General features: G+C 39.8%; 1 pseudogene; it reads left to right on the top strand.

Moving 5' to 3' along the window:
• Ncl-ps2 (nucleolin, pseudogene 2) overlaps window positions 1-11328 on the top strand; it is a 425843-nt pseudogene that overhangs the window by 370742 nt on the left and 43773 nt on the right.

Genomic DNA, 11328 nt, shown 5'->3' with positions numbered 1-11328 from the left:
ACTTCCTAGAATTCCAGCTTTAAAACATTATCTTTTCATACATAAGTTATTTATTTGGGGTTTTATTTACTGGGAATGGACATGACAAAAGCTTCTAAGCGTGATGCTATGGAAACTAAACAGGTATTACTCAGTATTTATGTGTTTACCTTACTTTGTACAAATACAACCTTAAATTTTGCTGAACAAACATGTATGTGTATACTTAGTTTTTTTCATTTATTTATTTACTTATTTATTCACTTTACATGCTGGTTGCAGCCATCTCCTCTCCTCTTCATTCCACACTCATAACTTCCTCCCTCTGTCTTCTCTCCTCTCCTCTCCTCTCCTCTCCTCTCCTCTCCTCTCCTCTTCTCTTCTTTTCTCTTCAAGGAAGGGGTGCTCTCCCATCCACCATCCCAGGGATGATCCCACCCTGGAAAATCACATCAGGACTAAGTGCATCCTCTCCTCCTAAGGCCAGAGAAAGCACTCCAACTATGGGAAAGCGATCCAAAGGCAGGCAAAAGAGTCCAAATCAGAGACAGCCCCTGCTTCAATTGGTTTTCATGAGACTCATATGAAGACTAAGATTCATAACAGCTACACTCTCCCAAACTCAATTCTCCACAAGAAAGAACACACAACACAATAACCTCTGATCCAGTTGATAAGGTATAATTGCCCACCTAAACATACAAAGCTGTGTACACATCCATCCCTTAAGAATCTCAACATCAGCCTCCAAGTTCTCTTCACGATTTCTCTTCCCGTCTGCTTCAGTCTCCCCAACCTTCACAGCCCCCTTTCTGTTACAGTCTCCTCCTCTTCCATAAGACTTTTCTTTTGCCCCTCCTTCCTTCTTGTTCAATGACAGGCTTTTGCTTGTACCTGCCTATACCTAAGTGATGATATCATCTTACAGGGTGGGTCTCAGGTTGGCCTGTGTTGGTTTGCCATTCCATCAAACTTTTCTGGGTTGAAGGTTTAGTGGGTAGGCTGGTAACCCATGCCCTTCATTGGAATTCTTTCCTGGCTACAGGAGGTGGCCACTCCAATCTTCATGCCCCCATGCAAGGAGAATCAGATAGAGTCACTCTCACATCCTCCCAGGAATCTCTCCCATTCCGGGTGTCCAGCTTGTTTCAGAGTTGCTCCATTACCACCAATTTCTCTCTTTCCTTGCAGCCCTCTACTTCAAACCCTGAACTCCCCATACTTGATTTTCTCCCCAAACCTAAGCCGCAGCACCTCTCCCACACAATTTCCTCTTTCCATTTACTTTTGATGTCTATTTTATTTCCCCTTCTGACTGAGAATCCAGCATCCTCCCTTGAGTCATCCTGTTACTTAATTTTTTGGGAATCTGTGAATTGTAACATGGTTATCCTGAACTTTATGATTAAAATCCAATTATAAGAGAGTACATATCATTTTTGTCTTTCCAGGTCTGGGTTACCTCACTTAGGATGATCTTTTCCAGTTATATTTATTTGCATGCAAATTGCATAATGTGTTTGTGTTTAATAGTGGAATAGCATTCCATAGTTTAAATGTACCACATTTTTGTATCCATTCTTCCTTTGAGGGTCATCTAGATTGTTTTGACTTTCTGTCTATTATGAAATAAAGCATCTATAACTATAACTGAACAAATGTTCTTGTCATATGGTGGAGCATCTTTTGGATATCTATCCAGGAGTGGTGAAGCTGCATCTTGAGCTAGAACTATTCCAAAATTTTTGAGACACTGGCAAATTGATTTTCAAAATGGCAGTAGAAGTGTGCAGTTTCCCAAGCAATAAAAAAGTGTTCCCTTTGTCCCACTTCCTCAACTGCATGAGATTTCCCTCGAGTTTTTGAACTTAGCCATTCTAATGAGTGTAAAATAGAATCTCAGAATCATTTTTTATTTGCATTTTCTTGATGATGTTGAACATTTCTTTAAGTGCCTTGTGAGATTCTTCTGTAGAGAATTCTCTGTTTACATAAGTTCACCATTTTTTAAATTAGCTTACGTGGTTTGTTGATATTTAATTCTTGAGTTCTTTAAGCATTTTAGATATAAACCCACTGTCAGATATAGTGTTAATAAAGATCTTTTCCTATTCAGTAGGGTAACATTTTGTCCTTTTTATGCTGTCCTTTGCCTAATAGAAACTGTTCGGATTTCATGAGGTTCCATCTATTAAATGTTGGTATTAGTGTCTGGGCTGTTGGTGTATGTTGAGGAAGTCCTCTCCTATACCAATGTGTTCAAGGAAGTTCCCCACTTTCTTTTCTATCAGATTTAGTGTATCTAGTTTTACATTGAGGTCTTTGATCCACTTGGACATGCATTTTGTGTGGGGTGATAGATATGGGTCTACTTGCATTCTCCTACATGCAGACATCCAGTTATACCAGCACCACTGATGTTTTCAGTTTTCCATTGTATCATTTTGGATTCTCTGTCAAAAAACTAGTATCCGTGTGTAGGTTTACCTCTGGGTAAGCAACTTATTCAATTCAAGGAATTACTTGTCTGTTTTTATGTAATGCCATGTGGTTGTTATTACTATTCCCTGTAGTAGAGATTGAAATCAGGTGATAATTCTAGAAGTTCTTTAATTGTACATGATTGTTTAGCTATCCTGACTCTTTTCCTTTAGCACATAGAGTGAAGAATCATTCTTTCAAGGTTTGGAAAGAACTGTGTTAGAATTTTGATGGGAATTACAGTGAATACATAGATTGCTTTTGGTAAGATGGCCATTTTTACTATGTTAATCCTACTGATATATGAGCATATTAGGTGATGTCATCTTCTGATTTATTCGATTTCTTGGTAGACACCTGAAGTTATTGTCATACAGACCTTTCACTTACTTGTGTAGAGTCACACCAAGATGTTTCATATTACCTGTGGCTATTTTGGGGGTTGCTGTTTCCTAACTTCTTTTTCAGCCCATTTAACATTTCTGTAAAGAAACGTTACTGATTTTTTGAGTTAATTTTATATCTAGCCCTTTTGCTGAAGATGTTTATCAGCTGCAAGAGTTCTATGATAGAATCTTAGGTGTCATTTAAATATACTATCATATTATCTGCAAATAGTGATATTTTGACTCTTTCACTTCCAATTTGTATCACCTTGTTGTTTTATTGTTCTATCAAGAATTTTGAGTACAACATTGAATAAATTTGGAGAGCATGAATAGCCTTATCTTGTATCTGATTTTAGTGGAATTGTTTAAGGTTTCTCTCCATTTAATTTGATGATGGCTATTGGTCTAGTGTATAGTACCATCATTGTCTTTAACTATGTGCCTGTATCCCTGATAATTCTAAGATTTTAAGATGAAGAAGGGATGTTAGATTTTGTCAAATGCTTTTCTTTTTTTTTATTATTAACTTGAGTATTTCCTATTTACATTTCGAGTGTTATTCCCTTTCCCGGTTTACGGGCCAATATCCCCCTAACCCTTCCCCCTCCCCTTCTTTATGGGTGCTCCCCTCCGCATCCTACCCGCATTGCCGCTCTCCCCCCAACAATCAACGTTCACTGGGGGTTCAGTCTTAGCAGGATCCAGGGCTTCCCCTTCCACTGGTGATCTTACTAGGATATTCATTGCTTCCTATGCAGTTGGAGTCCAGGGTCAGTCCATGTATAGTCTTTAGGTAGTGGCTTAGTCCCTGGAAGCTCTGGTTGCTTGGCATTGTTGTACATATGGGGTCTCAAGCCCCTTCAAGCTTTCCAGTTCTTTCTCTGATTCCTTCAACAGGGGTCCTGTTCTCAGTTCAGTCCTTTGCTGCTGGCATTCGCCTCTGTATTTGCTGTATTCTGGCTGTGTCTCTCAGGAGAGATCGACATCCGGCTCCTGTCGGTCTGCACTTCTTTGCTTCATCCATCTTGTCTAATTGGATGGCTGTATATGTATGGGCCACATGTGGGGCAGGCTGTGAATGGGTGTTCCTTCTGTGTCTGTTTTAATCTTTGCCTCTCTATTCCCTGCCAAGGATATTCTTGTTCCCCTTTTAAAGAAAGATTGAAGCATTCACAATTTGATCATCCGTCTTGAGTTTCATGTGTTCTAGGCATCTAGGGTAATTCAAGCATTTGGGCTAATAGCCACTTATCAATGAGTGCATACCATGTATGTTTTTCTGTGATTGGGTTACCTCACTCAAGATGATATTTTCCAGTTCCAACCATTTGCGTACGAATTTCATAAAGTCATTGTTTTTGATAGCTGAGTAATATTCCATTGTGTAGATGTACCACATTTTTTGTATCCATTCCTCTGTTGAAGGGCATCTGGGTTGTTTCCAGCTTCTGGCTATTATAAATAAGGCTGCTATGAACATAGTGGAGCACCTGTCTTTTTATATGTTGGGGCATCTTTTGGGTATATGCCCAAGAGAGGTATAGCTGGATCCCCAGGCAGTTCAATATCCAATTTTCTGAGGAACCTCCAGACTGATTTCCAGAATGGTTGTAACAGTCTGCAATCCCACCAACAATGGAGGAGTGTTCCTCTATCTCCACATCCTCACCAGCATTTGCTGTTACCTGAGTTTTTGATCGTAGCCATTCTCAGTGGTGTAAGGTGAAATCTCAGGGTTGTTTTGATTTGCATTTCCCTTATGACTAAAGATGTTGAACATTTCTTTAGGAGTTTCTCAGCCATTCGGCATTCCTCAGCTGTGAATTCTTTGTTTAGCTCTGAACCCTATTTTTTTTATTAACTTGAGTATTTCTTATATACATTTCGAGTGTTATTCCCTTTCCCGGTTTCCAGGCAAACATCCCCCTCACCCCTCCCCTTTTTTATGGGTGTTCCCCTCCTCATCCTTCCCCCCTTGTTGCCCTCCCCCCAACAATCTAGTTCACTGGGGGTTCAGGCTTAGCAGGACCCAGAGCTTCCCCTTCCACTGGTGCTCTTACTAGGATATTCATTGCTACCTATGAGGTCAGAGTCCAGGGTCAGTCCATGTATAGTCTTTAGGTAGTGGCTTAGTCCCTGGAAGCTCTGGTTGCTTGGCATTGTTGTACATATGGGGTCTCGAGCCCCTTCAAACTCTTCCACTTCTTTCTCTGATTCCTTCAACTGGGGTCCTATTCTCAGTTCAGTGGTTTGCTGCTGGCATACGCCTCTGTGTTTGCTGTATTCTGGCTGTGTCTCTCAGGAGCGATCTACATCCGGCTCCTGTTGGCCTGCACTTCTTTGCTTCATCCATCTTGTCCAATTGGGTGGCTGTATATGCATGGGCCACATGTGGGGCAGGCTCTGAATGGGTGTTCCTTCTGTGTCTGTTTTAATCTTTGCCTCTCTATTCCCTGCCAAGGGTATTCTTGTTCCCCTTTTAAAGGAGCAAAGCAATCACATTTGATCATCCGTGTTGAGTTTCATTTGTTCTATGCATCTAGGGTAATTCAAGCATTTGGGCTAATAGCCACTTATCAATGAGTGCATACCATGTATGTTTTTCTGTGATTGGGTTACCTCACTCAAGATGATATTTTCCAGTTCCAACCATTTGCGTACGAATTTCATAAAGTCATTGTTTTTGATAGCTGAGTAATATTCCATTGTGTAGATGTACCACATTTTTTGTATCCATTCCTCTGTTGAAGGGCATCTGGGTTGTTTCCAGCTTCTGGCTATTATAAATAAGGCTGCTATGAACATAGTGGAGCACCTGTCTTTTTATATGTTGGGGCATCTTTTGGGTATATGCCCAAGAGAGGTATAGCTGGATCCCCAGGCAGTTCAATATCCAATTTTCTGAGGAACCTCCAGACTGATTTCCAGAATGGTTGTAACAGTCTGCAATCCCACCAACAATGGAGGAGTGTTCCTCTATCTCCACATCCTCACCAGCATTTGCTGTTACCTGAGTTTTTGATCGTAGCCATTCTCAGTGGTGTAAGGTGAAATCTCAGGGTTGTTTTGATTTGCATTTCCCTTATGACTAAAGATGTTGAACATTTCTTTAGGAGTTTCTCAGCCATTCGGCATTCCTCAGCTGTGAATTCTTTGTTTAGCTCTGAACCCTATTTTTTTTATTAACTTGAGTATTTCTTATATACATTTCGAGTGTTATTCCCTTTCCCGGTTTCCAGGCAAACATCCCCCTCACCCCTCCCCTTTTTTATGGGTGTTCCCCTCCTCATCCTTCCCCCCTTGTTGCCCTCCCCCCAACAATCTAGTTCACTGGGGGTTCAGGCTTAGCAGGACCCAGAGCTTCCCCTTCCACTGGTGCTCTTACTAGGATATTCATTGCTACCTATGAGGTCAGAGTCCAGGGTCAGTCCATGTATAGTCTTTAGGTAGTGGCTTAGTCCCTGGAAGCTCTGGTTGCTTGGCATTGTTGTACATATGGGGTCTCGAGCCCCTTCAAACTCTTCCACTTCTTTCTCTGATTCCTTCAACTGGGGTCCTATTCTCAGTTCAGTGGTTTGCTGCTGGCATACGCCTCTGTGTTTGCTGTATTCTGGCTGTGTCTCTCAGGAGCGATCTACATCCGGCTCCTGTTGGCCTGCACTTCTTTGCTTCATCCATCTTGTCCAATTGGGTGGCTGTATATGCATGGGCCACATGTGGGGCAGGCTCTGAATGGGTGTTCCTTCTGTGTCTGTTTTAATCTTTGCCTCTCTATTCCCTGCCAAGGGTATTCTTGTTCCCCTTTTAAAGGAGCAAAGCAATCACATTTGATCATCCGTGTTGAGTTTCATTTGTTCTATGCATCTAGGGTAATTCAAGCATTTGGGCTAATAGCCACTTATCAATGAGTGCATAGCATGTGTGTTTTTCTGTGATTGGGTTACCTCACTCAGGATGATATTTTCCAGTTCCGACCATTTGCCTACGAATTTCATAAAGTCATTGTTTTTGATAGCTGAGTAATGTTCCATTGTGTAGATGTACCACATTCTCTGTATCCATTCCTCTGTTGAAGGGCATTTGGGTTGTTTCCAGCTTCTGGCTATTATAAATAAGGCTGCGATGAACATAGTGGAGCACGTGACTTTTTTATATGTTGAGGCAACTTTTGGGTATATGCCCAAGAGAGGTATAGCTGGATCCTCAGGCAGTTCAATATCTAATTTTCTGAAGAACCTCCAAACTGATTTCCAGAATGGTTGTACCAGTCTGCAATCCCACCTCCAATGGAGGAGTGTTCCACTTTCTCCGCATCCTTGCCAGCATCTGCTGTCACCTGAGTTTTTGATCTTAGCCATTCTCACTGGTGTGAGGTGAAATATCAGGATTGTTTTGATTTGCATTTCCCTTATGACTAAAGATGTTGAACATTTCATTAGGTGTTTCTCAGCCATTCAGCATTCCTCAGCTGTGAATTCTTTGTTTAGCTCTGAACCCCATTTTTGAATAGGGTTATTTGTCTCCCTGCAGTCTAACTTCTTGAGTTCTTTGTATATTTTGGATATAAGGCCTCTATCTGTTGTAAGATTGGTAAAGATCTTTTCCCAATCTGTTGGTTGCCGTTGTGTCCTAACCACAGTGTCCTTTGCCTTACAGAAGCTTTGCAGTTTTATGATATCCCATTTGTCTATTCTTGATCTTAGAGCATAAGCCATTGGTGTTTTTTTTCAGGAAATTTTTTCCAGTGCCCATGTGTTCCAGATGCTTCCCTAGTTTTTCTTCTATTAGTTTGAGTGTATCTGGTTTGAAGTGGAGGTCCTTGATCCACTTGGACTTAAGCTTTGTACAGGGTGATAAGCATGGATGGATCTGCCTTCTTCTGCATGTTGACCTCCAGTCGAACCAGCACCATTTGTTGAAAATGCTGTCTTTTTTTTATTTGATGGTTTTGGCTCCTTTGTCAAAAATCAGGTGCCCATAGGTGTGTGGGTTCATTTCTGGGTCTTCAATTCTGTTCCATTGGTCTATCTGTGTGTCTCTGTACCAATACCACGCAGTTTTTATCACTATTGCTCTGTAATACTGCTTGAGTTCAGGGATAGTGATTCCCCCTGAAGTCCTTTTATTGTTGAGGATAGTTCTAGCTATCCTGGGTTTTTTGTTATTCCAGATGAATTTGCAAATTGTTCTGTCTAACTCTTTGAAGATTTGGATTGGTATTTTGATGGGGCTTGCATTGAGTCTGTAGATCGCTTTTGGTAGAATGGCCATTTTTACTATATTAATCCTGCCAATCCATGAGCATGGGAGATCTTTCCATCTTCTGAGGTCTTCTTCAATTTCTTTCTTCAGAGTCTTGAAGTTCTTATTGTACAGATCTTTTACTTGCTTGGTTAAAGTCACACCGAGGTACTTTGTATTATTTGGGTCTATTATGAAGGGTGTCGTTTCCCTAATTTCTTTCTCGGCTTGTTTCTATTTTGTGTAGAGGAAGGCTACTGATTTATTTGAGTTAATTTTATACACAGCCACTTTGCTGAAGTTGTTTATCAGCTTTAGTAGTTCTCTGGTGGAACTTTTGTGATCACTTAAGTATACTATCATATCATCTGCAAATAGTGATATTTTGACTTCTTCTTTTCCGATCTGTATCCCCTTCATCTCCTTTTGTTGTCTGATTGCTCTCTCTAGAACTTCAAGAACTATACTGAATAAGTAGGGAGAGAGTGGGCAGCCTGTCTAGTCCCTGATTTTAGTGGGATTGCTTCAAGTTTCTCTCCATTTAGTTTAATGTTAGCAACTGGATTGCTGTATATGGCTTTTACTATGTTTAGGTATGGGCCTTGAATTCCTATTCTTTCCAGGACTTTTATCTTGAAGGGGTGTTGGATATTGTCAAATGCTTTCTCAGCATCTAATGAAATGATCATGTGGTTTTGTTCTTTCAGTTTGTTTATATAATGGATCACTTTGATGGTTTCCTGTATATTAAACCATCCCTGCATGCCTGGGATGAAGCCTACTTGATCATGGTGGATGATTGTTTTGATGCGCTTTTTGATTCGGTTTGCCAGAATTTTATTGAGTATTTTTGCGTTGATATTCATAAGGGAAACTGGTATGAAGTTCTCTTTCTTTGTTGGGTCTTTGTGTGGTTTAGGTATAAGTGTAATTTTGGCTTCATAGAAGGAATTTGGTAGTGCTCCATCTGTTTCAATTTTGTGGAATAGTTTGGATAGTATTGGTATGAGGTGTTCTATGAAGGTCTGATAGAATTCTGCACTAAACCTGTCTGGGCCTGGGTTCTTTTTGGTTGGGAGAGCTTTAATGACTGCTTCTATTTCCTTAGGAGTTATGGGGTTGTTTAACTGGTTTGTCTCTTCCTGATTTAACTTATGTACCTGGTATTTGTCTAGGAAATTGTCCATTTCCTGCAGATTTTCAAGTTTTGTTGAATATAGGCTTTTATAGTAAGATCTGATGATTTTTTGAATTTCCTCTGAATCTGTAGTTAATTTTCCCTTTTCATTTCTCATTTTCTTAATTTGGACACACTCTCTGTGTCCTCTCATTAGTCTGGCTAAAGGTTTATCTATCTTGTTGATTTTCTCAACGAACCAACTTTTGGTTTTGTTGATTCTTTCTATGGTCCTTTTTGTTTCGACTTGGTTGATTTCAGCTCTCAGTTTGATTATTTCCTGCCTTCTACTCCTCCTGGGTGTATTTGCTTCTTTTTGTTCTAGAGCTTTTAGGTGTGCTGTCAGTCTGGTGACATGTGCTCTTTCCTGTTTCTTTCTACAGCAGCTCAGAGCTATGAGTTTTCCCCCTAGCACAGCTTTCATTGTGTCCCATAAGTTTGGGTACGTTGTACCTTCATTTTCATTAAATTTTAAAAAGTCTTTAATTTCTTTCTTCATTTTTTCCTTGACCAGGTTATCGTTGAGTAGAGCATTGTTCAACTTCCACGTATATGTGGGCGTTCTTCCCTTATTGTTATTGAAGACCAGCTTTAGGCCGTGGTGGTCTGATAGCACACATGGGATTATTTCTGTCTTTCTGTACCTGTTGAGGCCCGTTTTGTGACCAATTATATGGTCAATTTTGGAGAAAGTACCATGAGGAGCTGAGAAGTACGTATATCCTTTTGCTTTAGGATAGAATGTTCTATAAATATCTGTTAAGTCCATTTGGTTCATGACTTCTCTTAGTCTGTCTACGTCTCTGTTTAATTTCTGTTTCCATGACCTGTCCATTGATGAGAGTGGGGTGTTGAAATCTCCTACTATTATTGTGTGAGGTGCAATGTTTTTTTGAGCTTTAGTAAGGTTTCTTTTATGTATGTAGGTGCCCTTGTATTTGGGGCATAAATATTTAGGATTGAGAGTTCATCTTGGTGGATTTTTCCTTTGATGAATATGAAGTGTCCTTCCTTATCTTTTTTGATGACTTTTAGTTGAAAATTGATTTTATTTGATATTAGAATGGCTACTCCAGCTTGCTTCTTCTGACCATTTGCTTGGAAAGTTGTTTTCCAGCCTTTCACTCTGAGGTAGTGTCTGTATTTGTCTCTGAGGTCCATTTCTTGTAGGCAGCAGAATGCAGGGTCCTCGTTGCGTATCTGGTTTGTTAGTCTATGTCTTTTTATTGCGGAGTTGAGGCAATTGATGTTGAGAGATATTAAGGAATAGTGATTATTGCTTCCTGTTATATTCATATTTGGATATGAGGTTATCTTTGTGTGCTTTTCTTCTCTTTGTTTTGTTGCCAAGACGATTAATTTCTTGCTTCTTCTAGGGTGTAGCTTGCCTCCTTATGTTGGGCTTTACCATTTTTTAGCCTTTGTAGTGGTGGATTTGTAGAAAGATATTGTGTAAATTTGGTTTTGTCATGGAATATCTTTTTTTCTCCATCTATGTTAATTGAGAGTTTTGCAGGATACAGTAACCTGGGCTGGCATTTGTGTTCTCTTAGGGTCTGTATGACATCTGTCCAGGATCTTCTGGCTTTCATAGTCTCTGGTGAAAATTCAGGTGTGATTATGATAGGTCTGCCTTTACATGTTACTTGACCTTTTTCCCTTACTTCTTTTAATATTCTTTCCTTATTTTGTGCAGTCAAATGCTTTTCAACATCTAATGATGAGATCGTGTTTTTTTTTTTCTATTCAGTTTTTTATATGATAGTGTACAATGGTGGACTTTTGTATGTTGAACATCCCTGCATTCCTGGGAAGAAGACTACTTGCTACTGATCAATCATGGTTTTGTTATGGTCTTTGGATTTGCAAATATTGTGTTGAGTATTTTTGCATCAATGCTTATAAGGGAAATTAGTGTGTAATTTTCTTTCTTGGTTGAGTGTTTGTGTTGTGTAGGAATCTGGGTTACTGTTGACTAATGAAATGAATTTGGCAGTATGCTGTCTGTTTCTCTTTTGTAGAATAATTTTAGAAAGTATCAGTATTGCTCTTCTTCGAAAG

Source organism: Rattus norvegicus, chromosome 1, assembly GCF_021556685.1.
Source record: "Rattus norvegicus strain SHRSP/BbbUtx chromosome 1, alternate assembly SHRSP_T2T, whole genome shotgun sequence".
NCBI classification, from domain to species: Eukaryota; Metazoa; Chordata; class Mammalia; order Rodentia; family Muridae; genus Rattus; species Rattus norvegicus.
This window is presented reverse-complemented; position numbering and strand designations above follow the sequence as displayed.